This window comes from Ambystoma mexicanum, chromosome 3p (genome assembly GCF_040938575.1).
Source record: "Ambystoma mexicanum isolate Mex_15411 chromosome 3p, UKY_AmexF1_1, whole genome shotgun sequence".
Lineage (NCBI taxonomy): Eukaryota > Metazoa > Chordata > Amphibia > Caudata > Ambystomatidae > Ambystoma > Ambystoma mexicanum.
In genome coordinates, this window is record NC_090925.1 from 701,536,620 (window position 1) to 701,557,065 (window position 20,446).

Below are 20,446 nucleotides of genomic sequence, written 5' to 3' on the forward strand. Positions count from 1 at the left end.
TTGAATTTTGTAGTGGATCCCACTAAAGATAAAACGTTCCCCCCCAAAGGGTGTGGATAAACGTAGCTTTTTAATTATAATAAAATTATTGAGAGACCTTTCGGTGATAGAGTCTTGGAGCTTTTTTCACCCAGATGAAAGGGACTATATGATGTACTCACCTGTATACAAAGGTTGATCTCCAGCACTCTGATCCAGACGGTCACGATGTGTGAGATCCTTCCAAGGATATTGTCAGATCATGCCTCGGTACGGATTTTGCTTGATCTGGGGGTCCTCCCCTGCCCACGAAGAAAACCATGGCATCTCAATGATTTTCTCCTAAAGGATGTAGCCATGAGGCTCCATACAATGGAAACACTGTCCAACTTAATTGAGGAGAATGACATAGGCGACATTGACCCTTGCTTACTGTGGGATGCACGGAAAGCTGTTCTGCAGGGGGACATCATTAGTCAAGTGGCATTATACATGAGGGCCCGAAAAACCAGGGGGATAGCACTAGAAGGAGAGGTCAGCCATTAAGAGCAACTCCACAAAAGGGAAAACACGTGCAAATCGCTGAGGGAAGTACAAACAGACCAAAAAGTGTTAGAGGCCCACTTGACAGACAATGCAGCACACACTATGCTCAATGCAAGGCAGTTCTACTATGCAAAAGCTAGTAAGGCCAACCGTCTACTGGCGGCTAAGCTCCTCAACCATACTCAGCGTAACCACATACATGCATTGAGGGATGACCAAGGTTATTCAGGACGAACACAAACTAATGGTGTTGGAGAACTATTTCAGAGGGGTAGGGGCCAAAGTCCCGGGGGATCAGGTGCAAAGAGCACGCTTCATAGAACTAGCGAGACTCCTGAGACTTTTGGCAGAAGATAGGGATATACTAGAGGCAGAAATTACTGACCAGGAGGTCCTGAGGTCCATCCAAGGCCTCTCGTTGGGTAGCGCCCCTACCCCAGACGGCTTCTTAGCCCAGTTTTACAAGATTTATGCACAGGTGCTCTTGCCTCAGCTAACCAAAGTCTTTAACAGTTTTCCAGGGACTGGGTTGGTCTTGGAATCTATGTCAGAGTCTATAACGATTTTGATCCCAAAACCGAGAAAAGATGGGGAAGACTGCTCGGCATATAGGCTGATTGCACTACTCAATGTAGATGCAAACATTTATGAGAAGGTTATAGCTGACCGACTGATGGAAGTTTTACTGAGATTAATAGAGCGAGACAAGCCGGGTTTTATAATGGAACAGGGGGTACATGATATTATCCGACGGGTGGTTGATTTAATTGCAGCCAATGAAGAGATACCAGAATCCTTTGTAGTCCTGTCTTTGGACGCCCACAAGGGGTTCGACAGCATGGACTGGGACTACTTAGAAGCAGTTCTATAAGACTATAACTTTGGTCCAGCCTCCAGACAGTTCATCATAGTCAATTATAAATACCCCAAAACAGAACATGACTTCAACAGCCAATGGTCTCAATCAAACCCGATAGAAAAAGGCACGAGGCAAGGCTGCCCACTCTCTCCCCTTATATTTGCTCTCGCCATGGAACCCCGGCCCAACAGATCCGTGATAGCCTAGGGATCCGTGAAGTTACTTTTATCAGCATGATGCACAAGGCAGCATTGTACGCAGACACTGTATTATGTTTTCTTGCCGACCCTGTTACTTTTCTACCAGAGATGGTCAATACTTTGGACGAGTTTGGTGATGTCTCAGGGTTCCGTATTAATAGGGACAAATTGGCAGGCCTGAACATCCCTGAGTCCTGAATGAATCTACGGTTTCTGCATCGGTTTCAAATGGGTGGACGTTAAGATAACATACCTGGGAATTAAACTCACTAGGCGTAAATATCCCTGACTTAAAGGGTAGTTGATACAGAAATGTTATCGGCCCAATGGATCGGGCATGTATTTCAGAGCATACATTGATCGTTCTTAAATAAATTTCCAATGCAACTTACCTGAGTTTTCTCACTTTAACACATGTGAAAACGACGGCTTGGGTACTGCCATCTTGTGCTATTCTTGTCCGTTGATCTATCGCCCTAAATTCATAGGCCCTTTTGGCACTGATTAGGTTCGCCCTCCCCCAATGCTGATATCACTAGATGCTCAGGATGAGCTCCACCTATTTCAATTACATTAGTGGGCAGCGTCGCAAAATGTACCCTGTCATCACCATTGTCATGATGTTATCTAACACAGAACCAGGAACTTAAGCACACACATCCACAACAAATGCTAAACTTTTGTTTCTTTTTACAAAAATGATAGAAACATTTTATTTTGAAGAAAACATCAATAGTCCAGAGCGTAACAAGTAGTTTTCATTTTGAACTTAAATAAACACAAATTAATATGGTGAAATGGTCTTTGTTATTTAGTGACAAAGTAAATATTTCTGAAGGTGTACTTTCATTGTTGCATGTGTTTCTGCGATAAATACATCAAGGTTGTTGATTTAATGCTTTGCAATTTGCTGACATTATAGCAAATCACCCCAAAAAATGGCAACTTAAATATAAAAAACTCGACTAATCTATAACCATTAGTATAAATCAATACATTTTCACTTCTCTTACCTCATCCTCCGGACCGGTTGCAGTAGAAGAATAGTACGTTGTCGAAGTTCCATGCTCTGCCTATGTAATGGTAATTGAAATAAGAAAGATGTAAAAGCAAAATCAAAAAGAATTACATTAAAAGGGTTGCTATTGACAAAGAAGCCTAAACGTTAATATTATACAATATGTTTTAGGTGGAACTTGAACAAATACATATTTTGTGCAGCCGCATCTGAAGGATTATTTTAAAAATGTACTTGAAAGGTGGGTGAGGTTGCTGTTGACTCTGGAATAGAGTTTGAAGTAGCATGCTGGCCCTGTAATTGATGAAAATAGTCAGAACATTGTTCGTTAGAAAATGTACATTGGTATCATAACTTAGACCACATCAAAAACCAAAAAAAGAAGTTTGTATTCATGTCGCTTGGATATTGGATGTGTTTGTGGTTTCCTCCATGGTAACAGTCTGTACTTCCATCTGTGCGGTCTACGTAAAGACAGATATGGTAATTTACCAAAAAAAGATGACATCATTTTTAAAAGACGCAATGGAAATGTGTGTTTTGTAAAGCCCCCATTGCTCATAGCTATTTCAGTTTCTCACAAAGTAAACGAAAGCTAGAAATGTATAAACCGAAGAAAATTGTGTCAGGAAGGAAAGACATGCACTGAAATATCAATTGAATTATTCCCAGAAAACTGAAAAGCTTTATTTATGGTAGCTGCCCACATACTATTTCCATGTGAGTGTTGACATGCAAACCTAGAAAATAGTCAAATACATTTAAAAATGTAGCGTCCACTACTCACCTTGTTTAGTGTGTGTTGAAAGTCAGTTGGAACTGCATTGGGCAGTAGTTTTCACAGTACTCTGGTTCACTGCTCTTTGGTGTACTGTGATTGCTCGTACATATCTTCTGAGAAGTGCATACTGCGGGCATGGATTCGATTGCCCCTCACGTCATACAAAACATCATTGGCCCTGCTTTCAATTTCGGACACCAGAAATCCGCAGTTCAAGAGCCATTTTCTTATTAAATTGAAATCCTTTGGAAAAACATGACTGTACTATCAATTTTAGCATAGCTTGTATTACTGCAACCAAAAATGTCACATGAAGGCATTGTTCGATTGCCCATATAATCTGTTAAAGAAATATAAAAAAATATGAGTATTAAAAAAGTATCACAGTGAGTAAACCAAATATCACAGCCCTCTGATAATAAAAATAAATTGACTTTATAGAAAATGGCATTCAAAGCACATTGAAAACATGCACTACTAGAAATCACATTTCAACACAATACTCTGTTATGTTATGATAAAAATGCATAGGCCGGTTTAAAATGGTGTAGCCTTTTTACATAAAATAAAGTCAGAATAGGGTACACGTAGGAGGATAGAGCAATAAAAAGTGTCCTAGTGGAGATCGTTGACAATACAGAAAACTACACTAAAAGTTGATTTCCCGTTACTTGGAACAATCGATGCATCGATTCAGTGAGCAAGGTAAGAAGTGGAGAGATGCCGATATCCGTTGTCGATTTCAAAGATGTTCTCCAGTAACTTCGAAAGTATAAAGGCTTAGTGAAGTGGGTGTGTATGTGAATGTCTGATGTGTTCTTTCGCACCCACCAGACCCCTATCACAATTTTCAACCTTCTCAATCTCGCCAGTTCAGCCACTTGCGAGCGCATGCCCACAGGTACGCACTGCCATTGATACTGGGTGCGGGGGGGGGCTGGGTGGATGAGGGTGGGGCGAGCACGATAGGCCCAGAGCGAAGTTTAAGGGACCCATACATATATTGATTGCAGGGATGCAGTCTTCAAAGGGGAGTCTTGAAACACTGGGTCTGTGGTGGTCATGTGGACAATGGTCAAAGGGCAGAAGATGCCTTTGAAGTGTGCATGGTGTTTGGCACCTTGAGCCTTCCCATCCACCCAGCCCCCTTGTGAGCACACAGTCTCAGGTGTGAACTGCCATTGATACTGGAGGGCGGGGTGGTTGAGGATGGGGTGATTAGCCCTGAGCAATGTTCAAGGGACACATACAAATGTTGATTGCAGGGACGGGGTCTTCAAAGGGGAGTCTGGAGACACCGGGTCTGCAGTGGCTATGTGGGCAATGGTCGCAGTGTGGAAGAGGCCTTGGAGGTGTGCATGGTGTTTGGCACCTTGAGCCTTCCCATCCAACTAGCCCCCTTGCAAGCGCATGGTCACATGCGCAAACTGCCATTGATACAGGAAGGGGGATGCATGATTATGGGGCGGGCACGATAGGCCAATACACATATTATTGCACACCAATATTTTACAATACTCTTATATGTTTGGACGTGTAGTAGACTTACAAAAATTTCTCACAAATGTTCAGCTTGAATAATTCTTTCTTTTTGTATTTAGTTTGGTAAGGTGGATGTCAATAACAGTACAAATGATACTGCTGCGTCGAGGTACTGGCTGCATGAATCCACAGTCTTGTCCGATGTCACTGGGGAATTCATCACGAATGGCTCGAACCACACTGGCAGATGTTACTCTTCGGACACGAAATCCCAGTCTTCCATGAATCCACCACGTAAACGTGTGATATGCCACAAGCCTGTATGTACCTCCTGTGTAAGAGATACAGACATAGTTTACTGGAATTAAGCCAATAATTGCATTTTATTTTATTTGCACTACCTTGTAAAATGTACAGCATTGTTTTGATTTAAAAAGTACTTTTTCATACAATGTATTGACAGTACTTGTTATTTCAAGTACAAATTAGTTACAAATGTGAACGCACATTAAAGAAGAAAATGTTTGGGTGATACTTTAAAGTGAAAAAAATGTAATTGTTCCGATGATAAATCAAAAGTGGAACACTTTGGCTTCATTTTACAATGAGTAAATTATTAAATTTACAGAAACATTCTCACGTCAGTGATCCGTCGAACTTATATTGATGTAGGGAAACAACATATTATGTTACCCGTCTCTATTGTCAAACAAATAACATATATAGAGTGAACTTACTTGTTACTTGGATTACAAGGGCCAACTGTAGCTCGAGGTTTGTGCACAAGGACCATCAGCATTCACAGCACGGATCTTGTAAGGCACGCAGCCCTAAAGTCATGCAGGTTGGTAACGCATACCGGCGGTGTGTCTCCTTCGGCAATCTAGGCCAAGCAGCCAGAGTTTTCTCTGCAACAACAGTTCTCCACCAGAGCAAGCAAAAGTTCACAATGATGGCAGGTACACCAGGTGGAAACGTCTTCCATGCGATGGGGTTCAGGCTCCGGCTATTGATCCTCATGACTTTCATCTGATTCCACATCATCTTCACTTTTTTCTCTTTGAAGTATCTCCTCTTCTGAGTATTCGGCCTTGTACATGTAGGGCTGAATTGTTGCCATAGTTCCTGAATAGTGAAGAAGCACAGAATCAACAGAGAGACAAATAAAAACCTTTTTGGCTGTGTAAAGCAATGAAAAGAGGTTTCCCATTATCATTGAATGTTACAGAAAGAAACGAAACAGCCAATGTCACAAAAGCACATTGTAAAAAGGCAAAATTAATAGTCTCAAACAGTAGAAATTCCCATGGACACATGTTTAAATATGGTTTGGTAAAGACCTCTCTACATAATATAAGTAATGAAAAGCGACTACTGGGTTAATTGATTTTAGGCAGTTTTAGTACCTGTTCTCAGTGTGTCGTACTTGGCAGAGAGCTGAACAGAGCAGAAACAGGTCAGGGAACCTGGAAATGAAATACACTGACACGAAGGGAAGAGAAACTCCAACGTTGTGTGCTCAGAAAGGGTTTGTTTACACTTTAAGAAACAAGGCGTCTTGGCATTTCCATGGAGACACGTCAATAGATTGCGCACACAGGACGTTCACATGAAACTGGCATTGGTGTTGTGAAATGGGGCATGAGCGTCTAGTAATGTCAGCGTTAGGTGCAGGCGAACCAATCAGTGCTGCAAGAGCCTTTGAATTTAGGGCGATAGATCAATGGATCAGAATAGCAAAGCTGGCAGTACCCGAACTGGCGCTTCGCATGTGTTGAAATGTGAGAAAAACTCAGGTGAGTTGCCTTGGAAATTTATTTAAGACAATCGATGTATGCTCTGAAATACATGCCCGATCCATTGAGCCAATAGCATTTCTGACCGAACTACCCCTTTAATGAGGGAATTCAAACAACAATTGTCGCGCTGGGACCAACAGGAAATCTCTTGGCTGGGTAGTCTCCAAGCGGTAAAGATGACCCTGCTTCCGAGACTACCATATGTTTTTTAAGCCTAACCTATATAAATACGGCCAAGAGATATAATATGATATGATATGGCATTTATAACGCGCCTACATACAAGTGTTTCAAGGCGCGGCGAGGCAAGGGAGGAGGAACAGAGGGAAGACAGAGACAACAATCGTACTAGGCCAGGTGACATTGAGATCACGCAAGTACAGGGGAGGGGGGAAGGGAAAAGGATGGGGGCAAGGGGGAGGAGGCAGTGCAGTACATAGGATAACAATAAAATAAAAAAAGCCTATAAATTAAATAAAGCCAATAAATAAAAGTGCAGTCAGCTGGTGGCAAATGCAAGGGTAAGTGCAGACAACAGGTGTCAAGTGCTGGTAGGGGGCTGCAGGGATACAGAAACAGTCCCAGAGTGCAAGGTTTGCCAGGGGGGCAGAGCAAGCGCGCACTGGTGGGGAGGGGACCTGGGCCCGAGATCAGAGCGTAGCCAGGTAACCAGTGCAGTGACAGTTTCAGCCACGAGATCCGCAGGGCAGAGGAGGAGAGAAAGCAGAAGCAAAGAGGAAGGTCTTGAGGTGCTTTCAGAAGCGGAGATGGTCCTCCTCAAGTTTCAGAGAGGTGGGGAGGCTTTTCCAGAAGGAGGCCCCAGCAGAAGAAAGAGATCTACCATCAACTTGTTGCTTGGAGAAGAGACTGACCCTGAGGGAGTTGGAGGCGGATGAGCGAAGAGCTCGAGAAGGAAGATATTTAGGAAGAGAGAGTTGACGGTATTGAGGCCCCTGAAGGCCTTGTGGACAATGCAGAGGGTTTTGAACGTAATCCACGCCACCACTTGGAGCCAGTGCAGAGACTTCAGTCCTGGAGAGATACGATCCCTGGGCTTGAGGCCAAGGACACGTTTTGCAGTCCTGTTTTGGATGAGTTGCAGAGGGTGGAGACTAGAAGCAGGCAGATTTAGAAAGAGGCTGTTGCAATAGTGCAGCCCAGAGAGAACCAGAGCTCTGGAGATAGTGAGCTTCTGGGGGAAGGAGAGGAAAGGAAGAATACCTCTGAGGGGGTGCAGCTGGTAGTGTGACTTCTTAGAGATGTCAGAGATGTGAGGAGAGAAGGAAAGTGTGGAGTCGAAGATGACCCCGAAGTTTTTAGCCTCACAGGTGGGAGCATGAGGAAGGCCAAGAGAGCCCGGCCAGAGAGTGACAGGAAAGGAGGGAGTAGGTGTGCCGATGAGGAGAATCTCTGTGTTACGGGCATTAAGGCAGAGATCATTGGCGGTACACCACTCCTCGATATCAGAAAGACAATCAGAGATGAAATAAGGAGTTGAGGTGGCGGAAAGGAGCCTGAAAATGTGTTGAGTGTCATCCGCATAGCACTGAAAGTTGGGGCAGAGAGCAGCAATGCGGTGGGCAAGAAGTGCCAGATGGGGATAGAGGAGAGGAAAGACCCAAGTTGGACCTGGGAGGGTTGGTCGGAGATGAAAGAAGTCAGACAAGCCAGGGCCTGATCGGTGATACTGAGGTTATCACGGAGACAGTTGAGAAGGATGGCATGGTTGACTGTGTCAAAGGCAGAAGAGAGATCAAGTAAGATGAGGACACAGGGGGTGTTGGAATCAAGTTTGGAGAGCAGGTCTTCGCTGATGTTCAGGAGAGCAGTTTCCATGCTTCTGGCAGCTCTGAAGCCAGACTGATGGTCATGGAGACAACCAACAGATTCAGTGTGAAGATTAAGCTGGGAGATGGGCAGCTTTTCGAGGGGTTTTCCCAGGAAAGGACTGATGGAGATTTGGAGGGGATCCACAGAGACTAGTCATCAAATTCATTTGGTCGGGTAAACGTCCCAGAATACTGAGAAAGGTTATAATGAAATCCCGAATGTGGATGGATTGAGTGTCCCGTCTATACAAAAGTACTTCCTAGCACACAACTAGCCCCAATACTGGCTTGGCCGACATATATGAAATCCCCGTAGTGGAAAGAGATTGAGACGGTAGGACTCACTCCTGCACTACATTTGCTCCCTTTTATAAAGGAAGATGCTAGACAGAAGTTGGGGGAATATTGCATGCTACACCTTGAACCCTAAGACATTGGGACAGGGCAAGCCAACTTCTCGGTATCCCCATGGAGCATGGCCCCCTCACCCCAGACATTAACAACCCAGAATTGTCTCCGGGGATGAACAAACAGGATTTTGCAAATTGGGAAAGGGACTCTCTATTGAGATTAGGCGATCTATACAGCAAAGGGGAACCTCTAACCTTCAATGAATGCAAGGAAACATTCGGGCTCACAGAGACTGAAATATGTGGGTATACACCAATAAGATACTGGATTAGAAACACCACGGTTAAAAGAGTAGCTAATAGAACCCCCATGGGGCTAGAACGTACAGCGCTAGAAGGCAAAAGGTCCAAGAAGATTTCCCAAATATGTAGGTTGCTAGAAAAACCAGAGGAAGAAGGGAAACTCTCCTACATGCTTAAATGGGAACGGGATATTGGGCAAGAAATCTTAGAAGAGTCCTGGCATAGGATCTGGCAGAGAGCTCACAAGAGCTCAAGGTGCATGCAAATTAAAGAGGGAGCTATTAAACTATGCTATAGATAATACCTCTCTCCATCGAGTTTCCATACCATTTCCCCAAATATCTCGGACCGCTGTTGGTACTGCTGTGGCGACAAGGGGGACATGATACACATGTGGTGGACCTGCCCCGTGATACAAGTTTACTGGAAAGAGGTCTTGGCGCAGAACAAACAAATTACAGGTAACCAACTCCCCCTTTCAGCCACGAGCAACCCTTATCACACAACTATTGCTCGCAGCAAAGATAACCAGAGCACAATTTTGGAAGTCGCAGGAGGGGCCCCAAATAACATACTGGTGGATTAAGATAGGGGACATTTTGGTCATGGAAGGGATTACAGCGTTATTGACCAACTCAATCCCCAAGTACACTAGGGTGGTATGGTCTCCCTTTATAGAACATGTAAGGGATAGGGGGGCTGTATTGCATAGGTCCCGACTCAGGAGACAACTTTGTCTTGGGTAGCGCAACTTGTGGTGGGATCTGATGAGGTATCTCTGAAGGAACATCATAATCACGTGGGGTCATAGCCCGCCTGGGAACAGAGAGATTTCAACCGAGATCGACTATACATACATCTGTGCACGATGGGGTAGGCTTTGGCGGCAGTGCTACACTAGAGTAAAAGTACACTATGCATATATTATTTGGGGGGTGATGGGGGAGATGAAAAATGGAAATCTAGTATGCATCAGTGATGATATCTTTCATGTTTAACTGTTGATGATGGAAATTACAATAAAGCTTATAAACAAAACAAAAGCAAATCTGTAGCTGCATTCAATGGATTTCGAAATACAAGGATTACATGGGAAATAGAACAAGTGATTCTGAAGTCTGCTTACAATTGCACTTTCACAACCTTTTCACCGAAATAGGATTATATGATTGGTTATTTATAACGCCCTTAATACCCAGAGGTTTCTAAGCGTGGAACGGGGATCGAACCTGTGGGGCTACATGTCGTCTTGCTTCCAAGGCGAGCACGTTGCCCCTGAGCTATCATCCCGAGATGCGTGATGATATAACTATTGCATTCAAAGAGTACAGGGATAAGTGCTGTTTTAAACGCTTACTCAAGCCACAGTACTACTGAAGCAGCAGGGATCCCCATCATAAAGACAAAACAGACACAGCCCAACAGATATACCTCCTTTGTCTCTTTTGTTTAACTTGGGCCCAGGGCAGGCTATACACTTGTGGAGGGTTGTGGGCTGATACAGTTGCAACACAAAAATAATGTGGTGGTACCAAAATAAAGGAATATCCAACACAGTTTCTATAAAAATAGGAACGTAAATAAAAACTAACAATGCACACAACTAATAAATGCCTACAAACCCATCCACACTTGTAAAGGAATCAGAGAGAATGGTGCCTTTCAGAATAAAGGAGCCCTCTGTGTTGATAAGCAGGGCTGCTCAGGTAAAAGATTTCAGCAGCAATGACAGTGCTCATGGATATGTATTTTAAAAGGCACAGAAGGCAGGGACGTCATTTCAACAAAATGCCTGGGGTAGTGGAAGTGACATCACATGACCCTTGACATCTGATGACATCACACGACGTGATGTCATTTGACACCACCACAGAGTGGCATCACGGGAAGTGACGGAACATGACCTTTCACCCCTTGACAAAACAGGAAGTGGCATTACATAGCATTGTTCCCAGGTACACTACGAAAAGTATGCTTACAATATCACTGTAATGTGATATACATTTCATACACCTATGGATCACCATATTTACCGTTAATATCAGTGTGTATAGGCCCATAATACCAAATTACTGGGAATGCAAGCCGATGTACAAGGCCAAATGATAATGATGTGTTATATAGCACTTATGCTTAGGAGCTTCATACAGAAAAAAACATACATACCATATCACACAACCTGTGTTGGTACTCATTTATCAGCCTCAGAAGGATGAAAGGCTGAGTTGACTTTGCCGGGATTTAAACCTGCAACCTTCAGATCACACACACATCACAGCAGCAAGTGCTCAACCCCATGAGCTATTTTATCGGCTATAGCTATCTTACCTGCTACAGTAAAATGAGCAAGCCAGAAAGCAAATTACCCTGTGCAGTGGATACCATTAAACTGGTAACTGAGATTTAACAGCAGGCCTGTTCATCTGCAGGTCTGGTGCAAAGTTGGCCAAATGTCCAGCCTGCGTGGATCCACTTTGCAGGCTTCAAAGGTTGGTAAAATACATACCATTGGGAGGGCTCATAACTGTGTATTAAATAATTTAGAGTAGCGCAGGGAAGGTAGCACACTCACATGGCATCCCGTACTTTGAGCACCGTTACCTCATACATGCAAACAAACATCCTGAATAGCATGCCATAGAGATTGGAAAGATGGACACATTACAACAAAGCATTAATTGTGGCACAATGAAATCAAGGGACACTTTATGTGCTATGGTCAAAAATGTCTACCCTGTACACAAGCTGTTAGGCACAAAGATTTTGTCAAGTGACCGAGGACACTGAGATGGAATGTCTTGTGATGGACGTAACAGAGACAACGGCAGAAAAAAAAACATGCTATAACTGCAACATTGGAAAAGCAACATACATAGTTCAAAATGAATGCTCATTCCACTCTAAATGCTTTTTGGAGGTTTTTGTTTGCATTATGAATTTGAGGTGTTTAAGAACAGACTAAATCAGTGACTCACCCCCTGAAGTGTGCCTGAAATAAACTTTCAGTGAGTCTAGCAATTATTGTATAGAATTCCAGAATGAGAAATTATGTGTTTTTCATGTTCTTTCTCATTTAGGGTCACTGCTCAAAGTGTTACACTTTTGGTACCCCCATTTTTTTAAGAAGCCTGAACAAGAAAGCCAGCCACTCTAGAAACAAAGAGCCACATGCCGTTCGCCATAGCCCAGGAGCTTTAATTTGTAAAAACGAAAAAAAAATGTTTTCATTTATTTTTTTACAGGTAGCAACGGAGACCTCAGCAGTCAGGTATGACCCCTGGCGACTGATTAATGACGTCCCTGACAGAGGGGCTTAAAAGTAACTAAGGTCCTTTAAGGAGGACCAGGGGAGTGCCAAGCCTGGCTTCTTTGTGCTTTTACTGGGTTAAATTGGCATTAAGGCATTTTAAATCGGTGGTTCCCAGTTGATTGCAGGCTTCGAGATGGGTCGAGATGGGTTGAAGCATTCCAATAGTGCAGTGAGCTCGCTGCAGCGATGATCAGCTGGATCGGGCAAAGTGCAGGCAAGCAATGAGCCTAGTTGTCACCTCGGATCAGCAGAGTCAGCTTAAGTAAGTCCAAAGACCCATTGCAGTGCTTTGGTGGAGAACAGCTTGAGTGTGCTGGAGCGCAGATGATGGGATGAGTGAGCGGCTTGATGACTTAAAAGCAGATCAGAAAGCAGTGATTGTCAAAACCATCTACAGCTGCCCATGGCAGCACTAAAATCGTCCCAAACCGGTCTAGCCGGACTGAACATGGATCAAAGCTGGAAAACAGGATCTAGAGCTGCTGCTTGAATTCTGGGTGCTGCAGAGACCAATCCAGGATTCCACACGCCAGGTAAGTCCTGTATTTCTGAACCTCCCAGCTAAGAGGGTTTTAGAGCACACCTGCAGGGTTTTGTCCCCTCCAGGGTTCAGGATCCTGGGTACCAGTGTTTCAGTTGCAGTAGGCCTGCTTGTTAGGCAGAAACCTGTGCAGTTCCCTCTTAAAAAGATTTAAGACTACAGATGTTTGGCAGTAAACCCACTTGGTAGCAGTCTGTACCACACAGATTCACTTGATAGCTGTGGCTGAGCAGTCAGACTTCCCTCAAGAAGAGTTAGGCAGTATACAGAGTATTCACAATAAGTCAGAAGAACGCAGTAGAACAAGTAAACACTAACCAGTGCTTGGTGTAAAAGAGATATAATTAATTATTTAAAACCACATCTAGTAAAACACACAGGCACTAATGTTAAGCAGTTCAAAAACACGGTCACTAAAAGATATAGTCTCCCTTAAAAGAGTATTAGACAATTCTTTAGTAAAGCTCCACTTATTTTCAGACAGCGGTGAGCTCTTAACGCAGATGGCACTCTAATAATTTGTTTTAAAAGGGAGAGGAAAGCAGAGTATAAATTGAAACAGATCCCAACACTTTTACAAGAACACAACAAGAGAGGAAGGCAAAGTAAAACCGTGAAGTTAGAGTTCAGTAGGCCGGATCCACTTTAAGAGGATCAGAACGAAATGTGTCCAAGGTCACACGGTTGCAGTGCACAAAAGTCTTGAAAAGGTTCAAAAAGAGTTGGACCAAAGAGTGGGACCAGTTAGATGGTCAAGGCGGCCCGCCCAGTCCAGAAGGTTAAGGGATTATTATTACCTTGTAGCAATCTTTAGAAAGGGAGGCCTGGCGGACACGGTACTTTAAAGGGCTCGACTTGGGTTGGAGTCACAGAAAAGAACACAAACGCCATTTTAGAATTGAGTCCTGGCAAAAAATACCAGCCGGCGAATTAATATTAAATAAATAAACCGGCAGTATGTTCGAGGCTATGAGAATTAAATAATTAAAGTTGGTAGCCTCGAACAATGGGAAAATCCCATAGGGATATATTCGCGGTTGAATATAAAAAGTAGTATCCACTGCCACCAGCCAAAACTCGATCAGGGGGGACGGAGACGTGCCCCCTCGACTAACAGACCCCGGGGCAATCAAATTGCCCCGATCAGTACGTCCATAATATGATGGTTTGTACCGGTTTCTGTTAATAATTTGGGACTAGTAAAGCCAATGGTGACTTTACATACCCTGGGAGACAGTAGTCAGTCCCAGGGTATGGAGTCTATGGTGGGGTGTCACTATGATACCCCTGTGTCACTGCACGCAGGGTGCTGTGTAACACACATAGTAAAAACACATGAGACCCTATGGAGTAAAGGACCCCATAGCCCATAAAACACATAAACAGTCAAAGGAACACCATAAATCATGTCCAAGAGTGGGAGAAAAAGAGTCTCACTCTTGGCAGGAGAAAAAAAACAAACTCCAGAAATCCAGTAAAGCTGCTGGGGGACTCAACAGGTTAGGAAATTCAGCCTAAAGAGAGAATTCTCCCTAACACTGCTCCAGCAAGCTGTTCACTCTAAACGTGTCATTAGGGTGGGTCAGGGCAGAGCTTGCCTTCTGTCTTCGCCTCTATGACCGAGGACTTTGGAATAGGCTGTATTCCCAATAGGGTTCTATTGAACCCTTCATCTTTTGACAGTCCAAAGATTAATCAACTAAGGACAGGATTTCATGCCCTTATATAGCAAGATGCTAGAGTGCATAGGTCCAAAGCAAGCCTGTTGTGAGAGGTCCAGTCCAGGCTGCTGTAACAAGTATCCATTGCCTTCTGTTGTCATACCCAGAGTGCTTTGTCTGAAGAAAATGGGTAGGATGCAGGAGGTGTAGGGAGCCCTAGCAGAGCCTAAGATGGTGGAGCCTCTCTCTTTACCTAAATCTGTCCTCTGGCTACTCTAACTCCACCCATTCCCATGTCTGCCTACTTCAAAGGGACTCCAATGATCAGCTCCTTGGTATGAGAATGTCTTTGTTATGTCAGCACTGTCATTCAAGCACTGGTTCCCGTAGGACCTCACAGTTTAACATATCACCAGGATAATTAAGCCACACTATTATTATGTTTAGAATCAGATGTGTGGCTGATTATAAGGTCACCTGTGTCTAGTGGAACTTTATGTTCTATCTGATGTCAGGAATGCACATGCAACCTTTGATCCTGCCCTGCTGACAATAAAGTGCAGTTGCTGGAGACATCGGGAGACCGCCTCTGCAGAGGCGCATAAAGGCAGTATGATTTTGACATGGAGCATGATGAAATAGGAGTATGTTTAGCAGACCTCCCTTTCAGAAACAGAATTAACCACACTGCGTCATTCCTAAAAATCAAAAAAGCCCAAACAATCCCGCCCTCACCAGATGGCACTGTGCCACGGGATGATATTTTGCCAAACAGCACCAGGAGCATGAATGAGACCAATGTGTGATATCACTGAAAGCAAGAAGGATCTGTAGTATCAGTATGTTAACTCGAGCCATCTTTGACACCACTTTATACTCAAGTGGATTACATAATATTACTCTGTGCACAAGAATATTGCGTAATATCACTGCTGGCACAAAAACACTCCACACTATACCATGAGGTGTGTGTGATATTACTGTGCACAAGAGTAATACTTATTTTACAGGATGACTGTTATGGGTGTGCATGCTTTTATTATCTTGTGGCAGCACCACCTGTTTTTGTAGCCGTGAAAAGAATAAACTAAGGAATGGCAACGCCTGCTGTCTTTGTACTCAGAGACTTGTGTGAAAAAATAGAAAAAGGCTTGTGGGCCACGATTCAGCCTGATTTTCAGATGATTTTTCCAACCTGTCACTTTTGGGGCGCAAAAGGACTGTTGAACAAAGGAGAGATGGAACACTGCAGAAAGGGCAACACCTGACCCTAATAAGACTTAAAACAGGTACATGTGCTGATGTTTTTTCCATACTTCCGGGGGGCCTTATGAAATGTCTACCTTTTTTGTCAATAACAAGCTTACATTCGGGATCGAATGCGCCTTTAGTGAGTGAAAGGTCTCTGTTTAAATGTTGCCCAGGCTGTCAGGTCAGACTGCATAGGTAAGCACCGTGACTGTATGCATGCCTTCTTTCGGAACATAAAAGGCACTTTGCACCCATAGCAAAGATGCTGAATCGTCAATTTTGCCAAGAAAGCCGTAGAGCCGCAGTGTTTGGCGGGCGGGCCTTGGATGCTGGCATTCGAAAAGCACCCCGAGCATGAAGTGACTCTGGAAAAAAGGGAAGAGACATTCAGAGGCGAGCGAGCCAAAAATGTATAGGAAGCCTAACATTGTGGGCCAAGTGTGTAGGAATGTCCCTCCATTCCCTCTCCCAAAGCTACACCGTGGGGCATTACATGTCCACCATTCAATGTGCAGCAGCCATTTTGAGTGCCTCCTGAAGGCCGCTTGCAGGTCACCGTGCTCTGGTAGTGGGAGCATACACTCGCGCTAAAGGCAATCCTCTCGTTTGCGTGGAGAACCCCTTTCTGAAGACGCAATTTAGCACCCCACACATTGCACATGACAGATGGTTCTTTGTAACAGCTACAACCTTTTCAAAAAGATGGAAATTGTGCTGGTTGCATACAAGTGCCTGCCAAACGCCTGTTGTGCCTCCACGTATTTTCGGGGATGGGGGAGGCGTAAAACAACACTCGGCACACATACCAATTGGGATGGAATGGTATTTAGAATCGTTTAATCCAAGATAGGAAATGGATATGGAAGGGTGGTTAATAAACGAAAGACAGTCCTCTTGGCGGGGAAATTGGATATAATGGCGGCTCACAATGAACAAAGATTGCCTACTTGTAGGGTGACCAGATTTAAAAAGTAAAAAACCGGGACAGGGAAACTAATATAAAAATAGGACTATCTCTTGAAAATGGCTGTCAATGCACTACCCTTCAGTAGAGGTTGGAGGAGAGGGGGGTTTAAGTGACATGTGATAATTCATTTATCACAAAAAAGTAACACTATCTTAACTTGTAAAATGCAGCATTTCTTCTGTGTCAGATTGTGCATTCCTGCCTGTCAGCAGGAATGCACTACCAAAGACTGACTACCAAAAACCGGGCCCACTGCAGTTTCAAATGGGAACATAATCTTGAGAAAGGCGGACAGAGCACCAAAAACTGGGACAGTCCCGGCAAAACTGGGATGTCTGTCACCCTACCTACTTGGCAGTACATGGTGCACTGCGGCCCCAAGGGTAAGACCCAGAATTGGATTGGTATCCCCATTTCTGGTGCTTTCCCTCTAGCTGGTCTGGCTTCCCTTGTCCAAAAATCTAACCATAGCTCAATGGCTCACTTCACTGTAGGGCTGAACAGGAACCAGAGGTATACCAGCTAAAACAACTAAAGCATATAAGGGAGGTTCTATGGTAGCAGTGTGCAGAGGGAGCAGGAGTAAATACATCTAGGGCAACAGTCTGTTTGATGAGGACCTAATGCCCTAGGCCCTAAATCTAGTTCCCTACTTTAACTCACAAGATCTCAGGGTTGCTGCCCCTTGGAAACATCTTTTAGGTCACTCACTGCCTCAGGGTTCTCAAAGCGCCCAGCTGTATGTTTTTGTTTCGTAGCTTTGGCAATTGTTGCAGAAGTTGCATGTCTCCTGAAATCTGTACTAGTCAAAACACTCTCCTGCCAGGGCAAGCCCTTGCACATTCACTGCCTTTTCCTGGGTAAATCTTCACACATATTGGTGATAATATCTCTCTCCCTGCCTGGGGGCTTTTCAAACAGCAATGAATATAACTTACTAGACAAGCATTGCCCTCCTGGGCCTGAGCCCAATAAAGACCCTTCTCCAATTCTCAATATTTTCAACACCTGCCAGGCTCCAGCCTCAGATGCCTAGCAAGGTTTCCCTCTCTCTATCTACTCTGGTGACCACAGGACTACTGCCTGGATCTAGGCTGTAGCCCCCCGCAGGCACCTCAAAGTGCTGCTCCTTCTTAATGCTTTTCTGCCCTTGCCAGCTTCTGAATCGTGGCCTCCAGTACACTCTTCACACCAATCGCTCTGTGAATTCTGATGTTTCTCAGGTATTGGGCTAGCTGGCTAGTAGTGCTATCATATACCTTTCATCAACTGACAGGCAGTAACCACACCCTAACCGGATGTCCCGCCTCTCTGGGGTGTCCATGGTAACGGAAGTCCCTCCTTACCGGATCTCCCTGTGCTGTAGTGAAGTAATGCGAGGTGTCCCGGAAGTGCAGGCGTAGGAAAGGGTGTTCCCAGTAAGTGATGCTGTGGTGTTTGCTGTGATTTTGGGGCTAGGCATGGCCCAGCAGGGATTGTGACATCACGGGTGTGTCCCTGAAGTTTCCCCTAAGGCTTAACCTAATAGTGATATCATGTTTTGTGTTCAGGGAAAGTGCAGGCGTAGGAAAGGGCGTTTCCCGACAATGATGTCATGGGTGAGCTATGATTTTGGGGCTAGGCGTAGCCCCGCAGGGATTGTGACATCACGGGCGTGTCCCTGAAGTTTCCCCTGAGGCCTAACTTAATAGTGATGTCATGTTTTGTGTTTGGGGAAGTGCAGGCATAGGAAAGGGCATTTCCCGGCAGTGATGTCATGGGTGAGCTATGATTTTGGGGCTAGGCGTGGCCCAGCAGGGATTGTGACATCACGGGCGTGTCCCTGAAGTTTCCCGTAGGGCTGAACTTAATAGTGACGTCATGTGTTGTGTTCGGGGAAGTACAGGTGTAGGAAAGGGCATTTCCCGCAGTGATGTCATGCGTGAGCTATGATTTTGGGGCTATGCGTGGCCCAGCAGGGATTGTGACATCCCGACTGTCTCAAGGTCCAGGGCTCTGGGGAGATGATGTAGGTATGAAGTTGTGATGTCAGGGGGCAGGCCGGGGGGCGCTGTGGGGGTGATGCAGTTATGCTCCCTCCGATAGGGGTGGAGCGGAGTGAGGTATGTATATAGAGAAGGAGCTCTGGAGAGAGGTACACGGCGCTCTTGGAGTCTGCGCTAGTATGCATGGGTAGGCTGTGGAGCTTTTTAATTAATAAAGAAATTTACCACGTGTAAGTTTTGGTATAGGATGTTAAAAGTGTGTGTGTGTGTGTGTGTGTGTGTGTGTCTTAAAAGTTATGAATGTTGAGCTCTGTTGTGATAAAGTTATGTGTGGCATAAGTTTGGTGCTTTATGGAAGTATCAGCACGGCATTGTAGAGTTAACTGTGGTATTTATAGAAGCTTTGTGACGTTGTGGGAACGATCAATATTTCAGTCGCACTCTGATGTGTAACATTTGGCTCATGTTTGTAAAAGAAGCATTACTTCCGTTTTAAATGGCGCATGGAATTTTAAGCAGTGTCATTGTATACATTTGTAGCTTAGAGTGTACGTGTACCATTTGGAGAAGGCCCTGTCTGCAGATGTAAGAGTCTAGGTGCGTGTCTCTGACGATATACGTTTTTATGTAAATAGTTATAATGTGGGGTGACTGGGTAAATATTAAACCGGCCTAGTATATATATATATAACGGTAACAGGAAAGCGCTCTTTTCTTTTTACACTTCTGCGGCTGATTTTTTAAAAGAAAGGGGCCATGGACTTTGGAAACGAAGTAAGTGCATTTTTTTTTCTTTGCATGTTTTAAAATGCTTTAAGGTGTGTAATTATTGATTCCTTTTATTTAGAGATACGAAGCACGGTCGTTTTACGATGAATTTGACTTCAAAAAAATATTAGATAAGGGTATGTGTATTTTGTTTCATAAGTGTTGAATTAATGTTACAGTTGAAGGGTGTTTAAGTTGTTTGAAAAAGGGTCCCGTGAATAAAAAAGGCAAGGTAAACGGGGGAGGGTCTGCAAAACCAAAAGAGTTGTATTTGGGGTGGAATAGGAGTTTATGGCCGATTAATAAAGGTACAGTATGTGTTTTATTTATAATAGATGGTGAAAAAGATCAGGAAGTCTGCGCTTTAGAAGGTAATTTCACTGTTTAACACGTGTTTGTTGCTACCTCTGGAGGCCAAGCAGGGGATCGTGTGAAAAAAACAGGCCAGACCTTAGAGCGTTTTGAGGAGATTTTGAAAAGGACCTATTCAGAGGACAGTACGCACGGTATGTTATTTATGTTTGCTAACGAAATATTTTTGCAGCTTTAAGGTTTATAAAGTTATGTAGGGTGTATTTTATTATAGGTTTTTATGGGTTTTGGATGTTTTAAAAGGAAACATGTATTAGGGTTTAGGATGTTGTATGTTTATAAGGAATCAGACTTTTGCTTTTAGTTTGTAATTATGTATCTAATTTTTAAAAATTCTGTTTCTTTTTAGGGTCTAGTGTTGCGCTTACCACCTTTGCGGTCCCACCAACGGCTTGTGTGAAGAAAACAGGTCAGCCCTACACAGAACACTTTGACACAACAACAG